General features: G+C 37.5%; 3 pseudogenes; 2 read left to right on the top strand and 1 right to left on the bottom strand.

Annotated features, from left to right (window-relative positions):
* The first annotated feature begins 747 nt into the window (after window positions 1–747).
* Window positions 748–5,756, top strand: LOC119536785 (annotated as a pseudogene).
* A 112-nt stretch (window positions 5,757–5,868) lies between these two features.
* LOC119538860 lies at window positions 5,869–6,808 on the top strand (annotated as a pseudogene).
* Window positions 6,809–11,259: 4,451 nt separating this feature from the next.
* On the bottom strand, window positions 11,260–12,169 carry LOC119538270 (annotated as a pseudogene).
* Window positions 12,170–15,120: the final 2,951 nt, after the last annotated feature.

Raw genomic sequence — 15,120 nt, 5'->3', positions numbered from 1 at the left:
TATTTTATTTACTCTTGCTTCTTATTAGTCTTATGGTACATGGAGCTATGGAAGTCCACTTGTGGAATTTTTCCTGAATATAAATGTAACTATTCATTTATTCTTCCTAACAATATTTGCAGCATTCCAGTTACTTATTGGAACATGCTGGAGAAACAAAACTAAGAGAAAACAAAACAAAACATAACAGAAATACAACCAAATTGTTCTGTCCTGGATATTGCATTCTGGTGTGAGAAAAAGATAATAAATTAATAAGCAGGAGGTAGAAGAATAAAATAGGTATGGGGAGCATAAAGTAGAGTCTGAGGATTGTAATAAGGATGGAGAGTTGTGGTGGAGGTGGGCATGGAATTTTAAACACAGTGATTAGGATGGGCCTTAGTGAGAAAATGACATTTGAAATGGACTGAAAGGACATGTGGGTGAGCCACACTATTATATTGGAGAAGAGCATTCCAGGCAGAGGAAAGAGACAGTTCAAAATCTCTGATGCTGATGCATGGTTGGAGTTTCTGGGACACAGTGAGAAAGCCCGCAAAACTGGAACAGCGTTGGGGCAAATGTTAGGAGATAAAAATACTTATTAATGAAGGGCCAGCTTATAGAGGAACCTGGGTGCATTGTATGAAATTTGACTTTAGAGTAAAATGGGGACACTTATAAGGCACAGGAGTGACATGATGTGACATTTTAAATTAAAGGACTGTAAGCTGTAGACAGTAGGCAGTGAGGGGTGTAAGGGGTATGGACAAGTATGAGATTATTGTAATGCATTTGACAAAAATGATGTTTGTACTCAGGTATTAGTAGTAGAGTTGGTAAGAAATGGTCAGATTCAGGACTGGTTATGAATGTAATTACACCAGGAATTTATGGGTGATTGAAGGGAACATAGGAGGGAAAGTAAGTAGGATAATGCCAAATTTTTGCCTTGTGAAGCTGGAAGGGAGGAATTTTATTAACTGATCTGGGGAATGAATGCATATATTGATTTTTGTAAGTGAAATGCAGGAATTCAATTTTAAACATGCTAATTTTGATACACCTGCATCTCATCTCTTATAATTATAGAATATTAACACTAGGAAGAAATTTAGGCATCTTCTAAGTATGGAATTTTTAATATGATTATCATAACCAGAAACTTCCTGGGTAGATTTGTGGTAATTTATGAAGGCTTTACAATTTTATGGTATACATGTGTGTTCTGCTATTATCAGGTTCTTAAAGATGTCCAGATTCTGAAAAGTTAACAGCCATAATTATTTGCAGGTAAAGAGTTCAAGGGTTCCAAGGGGTAGAGAAAATACACAAGCTCACATGACTGATATTTAGGTAAACACCTATAAGAATGCAAATGTTAAAGTAAAAAAAAAGGCTGATATCTTCAGTTCATTGTGCCTCTCCCTTCAGACAAAATGGTGAGAACTCCCCATATATTCAAAGATCTAAAAATATGAAAGATTGTTAATCTTTCTCTCCCACCATATTTTCTTGGTTGACGTTATCTATTCTTACCTTATGATGGATTCATAGGAGGTGTTAACAAATTGGAATCATAGAAAGCTGGTTTCTGTGATCAACCCAATTTTTCAAATAATGCACTGTGTTCTAGAGAGGAAACGTGAGTCTCTTAAAATAAGACAGGTGAAGTCTGAGATCAAGGGATGTCTCTTAATCACAGAAACTCTCAGTCTTTGACCACTGGACTTCATACTTCCAAGCCTGCCACTCCTTTTTAAAATCACAGGGAGTTGCAGGCAAAAAATATTAAATTAAAGGATTTTAGGAATACTAACTGACAACGCTTTTGGGCTTATATTCTTATTAGCAGAAACTTGCTCTTATTTTTACTTCCTCCATCTCGGCTATGATAAATAGATGAATACTTGTTAAGTATCAGTTCATATCAGACTTTGGACTATACATTTCACATACTTTCCATAGTCCTCAGTGTATCTTATAATATAAATATTTTTCTTACCCTTATAAAGGTGAAGAAATTTAGGTTGGAGTGTTATTAAGAGACTTTCCCAAGATCAGTTTCCAAGCGGTGGAAGTAGGATTTGATCAAGTGTCATTTCAATTATGCATTCTGCCTGAGCTAGGTCTGTCTGCTCTTAGCCGGGCTTGCTCAATTGCCTTGCTTAGCTTTTTATTCAGTTGGGATGGATGATCTAGAATGGCCCCACTCACATATCTGGGGGCCAGCTTTCTGTCAGCTGGGAAACAGAGAGAACATGGCCAGATGTCTAGGACACTAAGCCTGTTTGGTTTATATGGTGCAGGCTGGATTCCAAAAGTGAGAAGAGAAACAATCCAAGCTGGCTGGGAATTCACAAGGCACAGACTTTGGTACAACCTATTGTCCAAAGCAAACCAAAAGGCCATCCCAGGTTCAAGGGGTGGAAAAACCTATAAAGAAATTTAGCCATTTTTTGCAATATACCAACAGATAGTTGGTTTGTGGTTTACCTATTTTAAACAGAGCTTTGGTACTTAAATACAATGTGATGAATTAGCAATAAAATTGTGTAGTACACAGAAGTCAAAATGATGACAATAATGTTGGATCTTCTAATGGAGCATCAAAACTTTCATTCAATCTGTTTATATATGACTGTTAATAATTTGTAATTCCTTGTTTTAAAAATAGAGGTAGGAAGTTTTGTAATTTTAAAAGGACCTTGTCTTAGGGACTTCCCCGTTACCTAGAGGATAAATTACTCTGTAATTATAAATTCTTGTCTGGCAGAGAGTCTGAGATTGATGGTTTTGGGGTCCTGTGTGCTCAGATGACTCATAGTGTATACAGCATAGAGTCATTCTAGAACTTCATAATGCCTCCTTTCCCTGTCTTTATAAAAGGATGGGTCTCAGGTGACAGTGGAATGAGGGTTTCAAAGAGTTTCTAGTCAGAAGGGAAGACTTGTTCCCCTTCAGTTCATTCCCTAACCCATAGACAGAATGAAATTTGAATGTATAAGTCTGATGTAGTGATTTCCTCATAATGACCATGGCTTCCATTTGTTTTGGATTGAAGACCAAATTCCTTAATATTGCCCCAAAACTCTTTTTGATCTGGTGACCCTTGCAACTTCTCTGCTGGTACCTTGCTCCACCCCATCTTTATTCAATCTCTGTTAGTTCTTGAACTCACCAGCTCTCTCCCATGTGACAACTGTGATACATTCTCGTTCTTCTGATTGGGGTTGCTCTCCCAGATCTCTGCACCACTACAATGAATTGCCACCTGGATCAATGGGTCTCAGTTTTTAAGTTCTCATTTAAACATTTCTTCCTTTGGGAGGAATAGAGTAGAAAATTTACTTTATCGCTTGCTTGTTTCTTCAGAGGGAAAATAGGAATTACAGTAATTGGCTTTGTCTACACATTTTCATTTTTGCCCGTATTATTTTATATTAAAATGAGCCCAGTAAGTTACAGATCTAAATTTCCTTATACAAACAAATGATAATGTGGCAATGTGACAAAGAAAGTTCAGAGTAGCCATTGAGTCAGTGTCTTTATAATACAACACTTAGTATATCCTGTGTATAATAATGAATTTCTGCCAAGATAATATGATAATATGAATATTTTAGCATACGAGTGGTGACAGAACAGTGCTGTATATCCAAGTGTGAAGCTCCTAAGTTGGGCAGTATTATTATGGGGAACCCAATCATGTGAATAGTATACTTTGAGTGAAATCCTGTGTGGATGAAGACAAGTAGTGAGACAGGAAGTTGTAAAGGGAAGTTGAATCTAAGTCATAAAAACCTGGGCTAAGGACTAAAATATATTTGTACTTTATGTGCTAATGAGGCGAGATCCCTTATATATTAATAGTTGGGGAAATGGAATGCTTTTCAGGATTCCAGGCCACTTTTACCCATTTCAGTACTAAAGTCACAGTCTCTGGAAGCATTATCATTATATTTAGAAAAACAAGGGACCCTACATCTCACTTCCTAACAAGCCAGAACACTAGAACTCCAGTTAGAGGACTGGGATTTCCACTTCAGGTACATCATTCTCTCCAGCTGAGCTCATGGCTGAATGTTCCAAACACTGAAATAAATCACAATCCTTTCTTGGTTTCAGCTCTCTCTCACTGCTATTACAGACAGGTGGGATGTCACTTGGCTATTGAGACCATCACCTCTAATTTGGTAAAAATACTGTTTTTACATAGAAGCTTCCTCTTAGTTTTTCTCATAAGCTTTGAGCATCAAGTCATAAACTTTGAAGGTTTCATGGTTTTGTAATGCCTTGACATCAAAGAGTTGGTTCTTCCTAAGACTCAGCATCCACAGCATCAAAAAATCTCTCAACTACACTTGTAAATCTCAAATTAATACAGGTAAACAAAGCATTCTTAAGAAAATTATCTTTTTAAGCTGTTTTTAGTTGAAAAGAAATTCAGATTGCCAGAAGGTAACAAGCTTTGCTTTTGTCAGGAGAACAAGAGAGAAAAATGAAGACAGAAAAACAAGAGGAAAATGGCTTACTTCTGAGAAATGGACACTAGGTTACTAGGTTAACCAATTGTCTGTTGATGCATCAGCTCTTTGTTTACTCACTCTGTAAACTTGGACACATCCTTCAAGGAGGAGGTTTTGATAATCATATCTGTGCAACACCAGACCCATCCTGGCCAGTGGACCAGGTTCAAGGCCCTTGTGGCCATCAGGCAGTTCAGTGACCTGCCTCACCAGCCTGGGAGTTGAGTGCTCCAAGGAAGTAGGCACCACCATTCATGGGGCCATCATTCTGGCCAAGCTCTCCATCATCCCTGTGTGCTGGGACTAATGTGGGAACAAGGTCAGCAAGTCCCACACCTTCCCATGCAAGGTGGCAGGACACTGGGACTCCATGCTGGTGTGTCTCATCCATGTCCCCAGGGGCACTGGCATTGTCTCGACCTCCAAGCCCAAGAAATTTTTGCTGATGGTGGTATTGACCACTGTTACATCTGGCCAGGGCCTGCACAGCACATTGGGCAAATTGCCTAAGGCCGCCTTGATACCATCTCCAAGAACAGCAGCTATCTTTCCCCCAACCTCTGCAAAAAGACCTTGTTCACCAAGTCTCCCTCTCAGGAGTTCACTCTCCATCTGGTAAAGACCCACACCAGAGTCTCCATGCAGAGGATACAGGCCCCCTGTGGGCTCTACATAGGGCTTTTACACAAGAAAAAAAAAGAAATATTTATGCCCCCCAAAAAATAAATAAATAAAACAAACCACTCTGTGTGCTTCTGTATAATCCAGTATAGCAAGAGAATCATTATCATACCTAACATACAAAGTGGTTATTGTGAGGATTAAGTGGATCAAGTATAGTGCAGAATAACAACTGGTCCATAGTGAGTAATAAATAACTTTTTCTGTTTTTACTAATAATATTAGCAGAAGCATTGGCACTGTGTTGGTATTTGTATCAATATCAGCAAAATACCTGACACATAAGAAGTTCACAATAATATGTGAAAGGATGCTCGCATTTTGTGAGTGTCAATTATGTGCCACTTAGTGAGCTCGTGCTCTCATCTATGTCTATTTTATTCAATAGGATGAGCTGTCAGGGAGCTATGAGTAACCTTTATGAGCTTCATTTTCCTCAACTGTGTTGAAAATGATGGACTGGACCTGCTTTTAACAGTTAATAAATTAAAAACCCTAATTTTAAATCTAGATTCTGACTCCAATTCTAGTGGTTTCCTTAAATCAAAGACTGAAATTCTGTAATTCTAGATATTAGGGAATATGAACCTCTTGGTAACTGCTGACATGAAACCCTTGTTTACTTCATACAATAGAAGAATCACTGAATGTCTTTTTTTCTCATAATCATAATCAGGTTTTCTCCTCCATGGAAATGGAAGTGGGAAATCACACCATCCTGACTGAATTCATCTTGGTGGGCTTCTCAGTAGACCTCAAGTTGCAGCTGATTCTATTTGGAATATTTCTGACTCTCTACTTAGTGATCTTATCTGGGAACATGACCTATCTTAATCTGGATTGATTCCCGGCTGCACACACCCATGCACTTTTTCACTGGCAATCTGTCTTTCCTGGATTTGTGGTACACATCAGTGTACACCCCAGTAATCCTGTCCATTTGTGTCTCAGGAGTGAAACGTATGTTCTTGGTTGGATGTGGGGCCCAGTTCTTCTTTTCCTGTGTTGTAGCCTGCACTGAGTCCTATCTCCTAGTAGCCATGGCTTATGACCACCATGTGGCAATTTGTAGCCCATTAGTCTATTCAGGTACCATGACCAGGTCTCTCTGAACTGGCCTCATTGCTGGGGCCTACATAGGAGGTTTCATAAATGCCATAGCCCATACTGCCAACACTTTCCACCTGAGTTTCTGTGGTAAAAATATCATTGACCATTTCTTCTGTAATGTACCACCAGTGGTTAAAATGTCCTGCACAGACACCTGGGTCTATGAAAAAGTCCTTCTTGGTGTAGTGGGCTTCACAGTCCTCTCCAGCATATTTGCCATCCTGATTTCCTACTTCAACATCCTCCTGACCATCCTGAGGATCTGTTCTGCCTCTGGGAGGTGCAAGGCCTTCTCCACCTGCGCTTCCCACCTGATCTCAGTCATGCTCTTCTGTGGGTCCTTGCTCTTCATGTATTCAAGGCCAAGCTCCACCTATTCATGTGAGAGAGACAAAGTGACTGCCCTGTTCTACACTGTGGTGAACCCATTGCTCAACCCTCTCATCTATAGTGTGAGGAACAAAGATGTGAAAAAGGCTCTCTGGAAAGCAACAGAGACTGTATGACTGCAGAGTTGACAAGGTATCATTTTACTTTTTGATGAATGATCTCATTACAATTTTCAAATTATTGAGTTAAATATGCTTGTTTACATTGCTTTATTTCAATTAAATTCAGCAAATTATGCATAAATATACTGATTTACTGAGTAAATCCACCTTTAGTTTTTAATATTTTGTTGTGATGTAAAACATTTTAAATCTATAATAGTAGGTTTTTGATATTCTGCAGGAAGATATTTCTCCAATTTGAAATAATAGGTTTTCCTCCAAATTTATCCTCTTGCTTGCCTTTGCGAGTTCTTGGAAAGAAAAAAAATGTTTGAAGGCTTTTTTTTGTTTGTTTGTTTTTGTTTTGTGAATGTGGTTTGACTTTGAAGCTTGGAAAGGAAACTGTGTTTGATAAGGAGAATATATGGAATGGTTAGGCTGTTGGAAATTTTCTCATGGTTTTACCGATATTTAACTGTAAGTAAGATGTCTTCACAGAATTCCTTCCTAAAGGTTACATGGAGTATATAGATTATTTCTGCCTGAACTTTCTGCCATCTAAATGAAAATAATATTAGGCACACTGTTTAAGAGTTGTTTAGATTATAAAAATATTGTCAGAGAAGGACATATTTATACTTTTTTTTGGATTGTGCATCAATTTAAAGAGTGATTTCTCTTTTATACAACAGGCACTGCACAGTACTCTCTCTCATGGCACATAAACCCCCTTGGGGAATATAAGAACAAGTGTTTAAAGATGAAACAAACAAAGACCCACCATATTCTACACCCAGTGATTGTTTTCTATCATTAGAAAACTGTATGAAGAAAGCTGACAGATCATTGTCTGGCACCTAGAGGATTTTTAGTAGTATTTTCTCCCATATTCTCTACACCACTTTAAATAAAGGATTATTTGTTACATTTTACCAGTGAGAAGCTTACAATTGAGAAGATAGAACTTTGAAGTTTTCTAAAAAGAACATATTTACCAAACTAACCTAATGGAAATTTTAGGACACATTTTGTGTATTACATCATTTGTATTAGGTCTGACATTTCTGATTTTTCCTTTCACCTGCATTTATTTCCTAATTCCTCACTGCCCTCTCTGTTTTCAACACAGAATTCTTAACATTTTTTATTCTCCTATCATTATAGGAGCTCTGATAGTCCTTGACTAGAAGGATATGGTGCATTTTCCCTAAATGTCAACAATACTTTAAATTCTTTTGCATTCACTTATTACCTATCCCATAGGTGGGAAAGTATAGGCCAAGTTTAGAGGAGATAGTCATATCAAATTTAGTTCATTGGGATTCCAGATATATTACATTAGGTGGCCTAAATTTCATTGACTGATGAGCAGAAGGGTGAAATATGGTGTATACATTCAATGGAATACTGAGTGGCTCCAGAAAGGAATGAAGTCATGAGGAATAAAACTAGGTGAATGAATTTTGAGGACATTATGTTGAGTTATTTAAGCCAGACACAAAAGGACAAACTTTGTAGGGTATCACTAATATAAGCTAACATAATGACAGAACTCTGAGAATTGAATTCAAGAGCATAGGATATCAGAGAGTAGAAAGTGGGCAGAGATTGGGCAATGGATGGTTAAGGAGTACAGAATGTTCAATAAAGCTCATTGTAAAGTTTCCTAGAGTGTAAGTCCTTACAGCAGTCAAATTTATTCCTGAGTTTTAAATATTATTTCTGAAATCTGAGATGCTGTGCTTGCTCTTTATAACATCATAATTTCCTGGAACTTTAGGTGTCTGTGTGACATCCGTGATGCAGTTAGTGTTCTGCAGCTCTGAAAGTCAGCATTAGTCCTCACAGTAACTTTTTTTTATTAAATTCAGTTTTATTGAAATACATTCACACACCATACAATCATCCATGATATATAATCCACTGTCCACAGTATGATAACATAGTTATGCATTCATCATCACAATCTATCTCTGAGCATTTTCCTTACATCAGAAAGAACCAGAACAAGAATAAAAAATAAAAGTGAAAAAAGAACACCCAAATCATTCCCCCATCCCACCCCATTTGTCCTTTAGTTTTTATCCCCATTCCTCCACTCATCCATACACTAGATAAAGGGGGTGTGATCCACAAGGTGTTCACAATCACACTGTCACCCCTTGTAATCTACATTATTATATAATTGTCTTCAGGAGTCCAGACTGCTGGGTTGGAGTTTGGTAGTTTCAGGTATTTACTTCTAGCTATTACAATACATTAAAGCCTAAGAGGTGTTATCTATATAGTGCATAAGAATGTCCACCAGAGTGACCTCTCTCAACTCCATTTGGAATCTCTCAGCCACTGAAACTATTTCGTCTCATTTTGCATCCCCCTTTTGGTCAAGAAGATACTCTCAGTCCCACGATGCCGGGTCTACATTCATCCCCGGGAGTCATACTCTGCGTTGCCAGGGAGATTTACACCCCTGGGAGTCGGGTCCCATGTAGGGGGGAGGGCAGCGAGTTCACCTGTCGAGATGGCTCAGTTAGAGAGAGAGAGGGCTACATCTGAGCAACAAAGAGGTACTCAGGGGGAGACTCTTAGGCACAATTACATGCAAGTTTAGATTCTCCTTTGCCTCACAGTAACTTTTAAACAATCTGAAAAAGAGATCAGACTTCAATTAGAAATATGAATGAAGAAGATATGGTTAGGAATAAGGTAATTCAGAACACAGGATAAAAGATGATATGGTCTATATTTTGATCCTTCAATTTCAGTGTGAGACCAAAGGAAGAGATGTTTATTTTGTCCAAAATTTAAAAATTTGGTAGCACGATATCTAATTTAACCTGTCTGGCCAGTTTATTAAAACAACCTGATTACATGGAATCTAGAATAGGGAATAAGGTCTTCTTATTCTGGACAGGTGAATGTAATAAGCTGGTATATTCTAGAATATTTCTGGCAGAAAATAAAACAAAAAACAAAAACACGTGCTTGCAAAGTTCCCTTGAGGGACTGGGGAAAAATGTGGAACTATTAACCTTTCCCACGTTAGGAATTCCTGATATTCTTTCAAGCATTATGGACTCTGAATTTTATAAGCCAAGCCCTCAATCTTGAGGCTTGCCTTTTTGAAACTTATTTCTGCAATGGTGAAGATAAGCCTACTTGTAATTATGCCTAAGAATTACCCCAGAGAGCCTTTTCTGTTGCTCAGATGTGGCCTCTCTCTCTAAGCCAAACTCTGCAAATAAATTCACTGTCCTCTCCCCTGTGTGGTAATTGACTGCCTTGGATGTAAGTCTCCCCAGCAATGTGGGATTGAGAATGCCTTCTTCACCAAAAGGGGGAAAAGAAATGAAACCAAATAAAGTTTCAGTGACTAATAGATTACTAATCAGGCATAGATTGCAAATTGCCACAGTATGCCAAGCCCCAACCAACAGTATTCCTGAAAACCATACAGTGTGCTGGTCTATATCTAAGAATCTATAAAGGTTTTACTTAGGAAGTTTATTTGATTTTAGAAATGTAAGGCCACCAGATTGTTCCCATGTCAGGTAAGCCTTAAAACCCATAGGTACCAGTCTCTCCAAGAACATAACCAGTTTCATTCCTCTACCCCATAAGGTCAAAACACCCCTTCCAGCATGAAGAAGTTAAAATGGTCATTGCTGAGCTATCCCTGAAGATTGAAGGAATGATCAAATAAGGAGGAAGTGTAACTCAGACATTTGGATTTAACAAATGATTATTATGATTCTTGACCCACTATATGTATATTTATTTAGTTTCCAGTGTATTAGAGTAGCCAGAAGGAAATACCTGGAATTGTTGAACTGTAATCCAGTAGCATTGATCTTTAGTAATGGTTGTATAATTATATAGCTTTTATTGTGTGACCACGTGATTGTAAAAACCTTGTGACTGACATCCCCTTTACCCAGTGTTTGGGTAGATAAGTAACAAAGACATGCATGAGAAAAAATAATGGGTTGGGAATATGGAGAAAAGAATCCCCTATGCAAACTATGGACAATAGTTATAGTACTAATTTAAAAACATTACTTCAATTGTAACAAATGTAATTAGTGTTAAAAATAGTAGATTTAAAAAAAGTGATATAATCAATTATAACAAATTTCCCACACCAATGCAAGTGTTGGTGGTGAGGTGGTAGATGGAAATCCTGTATTTTATGCATGATAGTTTTGTAAAACCACAAATTCTCTAATAAAAAAACTAAAAAATTACTGCTTTTTAGAAAAATATGGAATTATTAAATGATCTATTTTCTACATTATATATTAGGGTCAAATCCTAAAAGAAACCAAAGATGCTAAAACAGAGTCAACTTCTTTTCCAGTTTCTATTCCTTCAATAGAAAAAATATCATGGTTTTATACACAAGTTCTCCAACCTTCCACTGAGGGATGTCCATTATCCCTCAGTAATGATTTAAAAAATTTGGCAATTTAGACTTCAGATAGTGTTAACTTGAAGAGTTTTTTCAGAGCCTCTTTCACATCCTTATTTCTCAGAGTGTAGATCATGGGGTTCAACACAGGGAAGACCACAGTGTAAAATGTAGAAACCACTTTGTCCCTCTCAAGGGAATAGCTAGAACTTGGGCGAGAGTAGGTGTAGAGAATAGAGCCGTAGCACAAGGTGACAGAAATCAAGTGGGAGGAGCAGGTGGAGAAGGCTTTGAGGCGGCCCTGTGTGGAGCGGATCCTCAAGATGGTGGCAATGATGAAGAGGTAGGAGGCCAGTATGAGCACAGTGGGGGCAATGACATAGGAGGCCATGATGAAGAAGAGCACAGCCTGATAGCTCATTTTCACATTGATGACAGAAAAAGTCATCAATGACATTGTCACCACAAAAATCTAATGTGAATGTGCTGTCGGTCCCTATTGTTGAACTGACAAAGCCTCCAGTATAGGAAAATATAACTAAACAAATACAGAGTTTCCTTGACATGGCTTGAGCATAAAGCAGCGAGTTGGAAATGGCAACATAATGGTCATAAGCCATGGCAGCCAACAGGTAACACTCACTATAGGTCAGACCAGCAGAGAAGAAGAACTGAGCTACACAGCCAGCAAAGGAGATGCTTTTGTCTTCAGAGATGTAGGTCACTAGGATCTTTGGTGTGTAGACAGAGGAATACCAGAAATCCAGGAAAGACAGATTCCCAATGAAAAAATACATGGGTGTGCGGAGCCAGGAGTCATTACAGATGAGTGTCATGAGAGTGGTATTTCCCAGTACAGTCACTGAGTACATACATAGGAACACCACAAATAAGATCAACTGCAACACAGGGTCATTGGTGAAGCTCAGCAGGATAAACTCATTCACAGTGTGATTGCCTCTCTCCATGGCTAAAGGAGACCTCACCTGCAAATGGAGTAGAGGAGAGTTAATTCCCTCATTAGGTATCAAATGAAAGCTTTCTATGAACAGGATCATGAGTTATGGTCATGACTGCAGGATTTTAGAAGTAGGGAAATCTGAGCAGGTATCCTTCTTGTCTTGGGGTGGTGAAGGGAGCTCTTTGAAACTCAATATATTCCTTTTTAAAAACTACTTTAAAACAATAATATCACAGTGCTGCTGGGGTCTATTCATGTTTTCAGAAAAGCTTTCTTGAGCCTTATGTGCTGTTCTGTGCCCTGGGATATAGCAGTAAGAATAACAACGTGGCCCTTAACTCTCACAGGGCTTTTAGTCTAGAAAGGAGAGATGCTTAGTTAACAAACACAGAAAGATTTTCAGACAATGTTAAATCTATTAAAGAAAACAAATCTTGTTTCTGGGAGAAAACAAATTGGGATAATAAACTAAATTTAGACACAGCAAACAAGCCTTCCCTAATTTTCCTGCTCAGAATGTACAATTTATAAATGTCTTCTAAGTGTTAGGAAGGTCCCTGTGGTTCACCAGGTGATCACATTCTCCCCTTTTGCAACCATATTAGAATTTCCTCTTTCTGTTTTCTTGAGGGGCTTTTGCCACAATCACCATAAATCCCAGAATAGAGAACAGGATTGAAAATGATGGTGAAATTACAGAGTTGAGGCAATAAATGAATCTATCCCATTATATTAAGTAAAACAAATGTGACTCTTTTGAGGGTAAGTCAGCATTATTCTGTCTGTCTAATTAGCCATGTACATAACTCCCAAAAAGGAACATAACCCAATTTGTTATTCTTTGTAGCAGTAATTCTCAGACCTACCACATTAAAAAATATCCTTTACATAACAGTCATATTTATTGCCTCCTTTATACTTCTCAAACAAAATTGATCAATTATGTAAAATACTAACAAATATTACTACATACATACATACATACATACCTGCCTGTATGAGAATATCCTAACTGTGACAAAAAGGTAGTATAAAAGAAAAACAGTTCATAATACAATTATCATATAACAAATATAAAATGGGAATTATAATAAAATAAGGAATATTTCAATCTCTAAATGTTGGAAACTTTTGTGAAATGGATACACATATACATATAATCAATATGAATGTATTCATGACTCAAATATTAGGAAGGACACTTACATTGGTCATAAGATTTTCCCAATATTTTAACAGTTTTTGATAAGATTCCAAACAAAACAAATGAAAATCTTCCTTCAATTTTCAATTCTTTGGCAAGATGGTATATATAAAAACCTTCCAAAAATATACTTTGTGCATCTATAATTTTTTCTACAATATTGAGTATTTCTGTGTAAAAATTTCAAACAAATTAAAATCTTATTTTAATTTCCATCTTAATTGTATTCCTAGAAAAATGGGTATATATTAAAATGCTTCAAAATATGCATTGTGTTTTATTTGTGAGGTGGAATAGATTTCAAATTCTTAATAATGAGGGACATTTCACAAAACATTTGTTGTGTGGTTTATGGAAAGTTTTCTTTGAATGGGTCTATCCAATGCATGTAGGACAATTATTATCCTTGTGTTCAGCATATTCCATGTGCAGTACAGCTTCCAATAGTATGATGACCAAATATTGCAATACATATTTCAAAAACATTCCTTCAGGGAGTTTGCCAGTTTATTAAGAGCTTCTTCTCCAGAGCTTTTCATTTTCCTTTGTAACAAACACTTCCTAGGATTCTCCTAGGCATTTGGTGAAGGGACAGCAAATACTGGATGAAATCCCTGAGTGATCACAATACCTGTTAGGATATTGTACTGCAGCCAACTTGTCATGGATCTTCTGGTCCCTGCAGTAAAGAAGAGATACTTGGATGTAAACTAGTCCTAGTGAGCTCATTACTTTAGGATGGAAACTCCATGAAGCATAAATGTCATGAGAACAGGGATTTTGCCTGTTTTATTCATCAATAAATACCCTGTGCACAGAATTGTACCTGGCATAGAATAGAACACAATAAATATTTGCTAAAGGAATTACTAATAAATGAATAGATGGATTGCCCTGATTATGAGGGGAGAGGATCCTCAGACTCTGCTTCTTCTTAGGGTGGCTTTAACAAAGTCATGTTACCCTGAAATCACTAGAATTGTTTGTTAGCCCAAGTGCCTTTCCTGCCACAAGTAATCCCTGGCTCCTTGCATTCTTTCAGCCAGGTATAGAAAGGAACAAAAGACATCTGCCCACAAAATTGTCAACCTGATCAAATAATAAGTGATTTATTTTCTCAAATGGGGTGAGTTTATAAAGAAGGTTGTTTTCATATAGCAGCAGCTAGTCTGGCATTGTAAGTCTTGATGGATAGGAAATGTCTTAGAAATCAGAGCTAACAGCTGCAAGCAGAGAGAGCTGGGGTAATTTAGAAAAAGTGTCTAACCTTCAGGCAAATAACATGGGTTCAAGCACTGTCTACATTTATTACACAATCTGGGCCTTGAAGAAAGCACTAGAGGGTTTTTTTATATGTAAAACAGGGAGTATATCTCTCTCCAAAGGGTTGTTTTAAGATTAATGGAGAAAATCTATAGAAAGGCTGAGCCCAGGGCCTCCAGGTGGTAAATAGTCAAGCTTCTAGTGTCCCTTACTTCCAGGGCACATTAGAATCTCCTTAGACCCAACCCATCCTTTCTAAATTAGCATGTTATGGGCCATACCCGGGAACCTGCTTTCCTTCAAGTAGCCCAAGTGCTTCTGATGCAGTTTATTGGAACATCACGCCTGAGAAATTTAGGAACAATTATCATTGCGCTATTATTTTTATATTTATGTAATTACTATTTATTACCGCAGTATTGCCTATATTTCAATGCCGTGAATATTCAGGGAGCTAACAAAGGTGAAATATATTATACAATGTTATACAT

This window comes from Choloepus didactylus, chromosome 6 (assembly GCF_015220235.1).
Source record: "Choloepus didactylus isolate mChoDid1 chromosome 6, mChoDid1.pri, whole genome shotgun sequence".
Taxonomy (NCBI): domain Eukaryota; kingdom Metazoa; phylum Chordata; class Mammalia; order Pilosa; family Megalonychidae; genus Choloepus; species Choloepus didactylus.
Note: the sequence above shows the minus strand (reverse complement) of the source record. Positions and strands in the feature narration are given on the sequence as shown.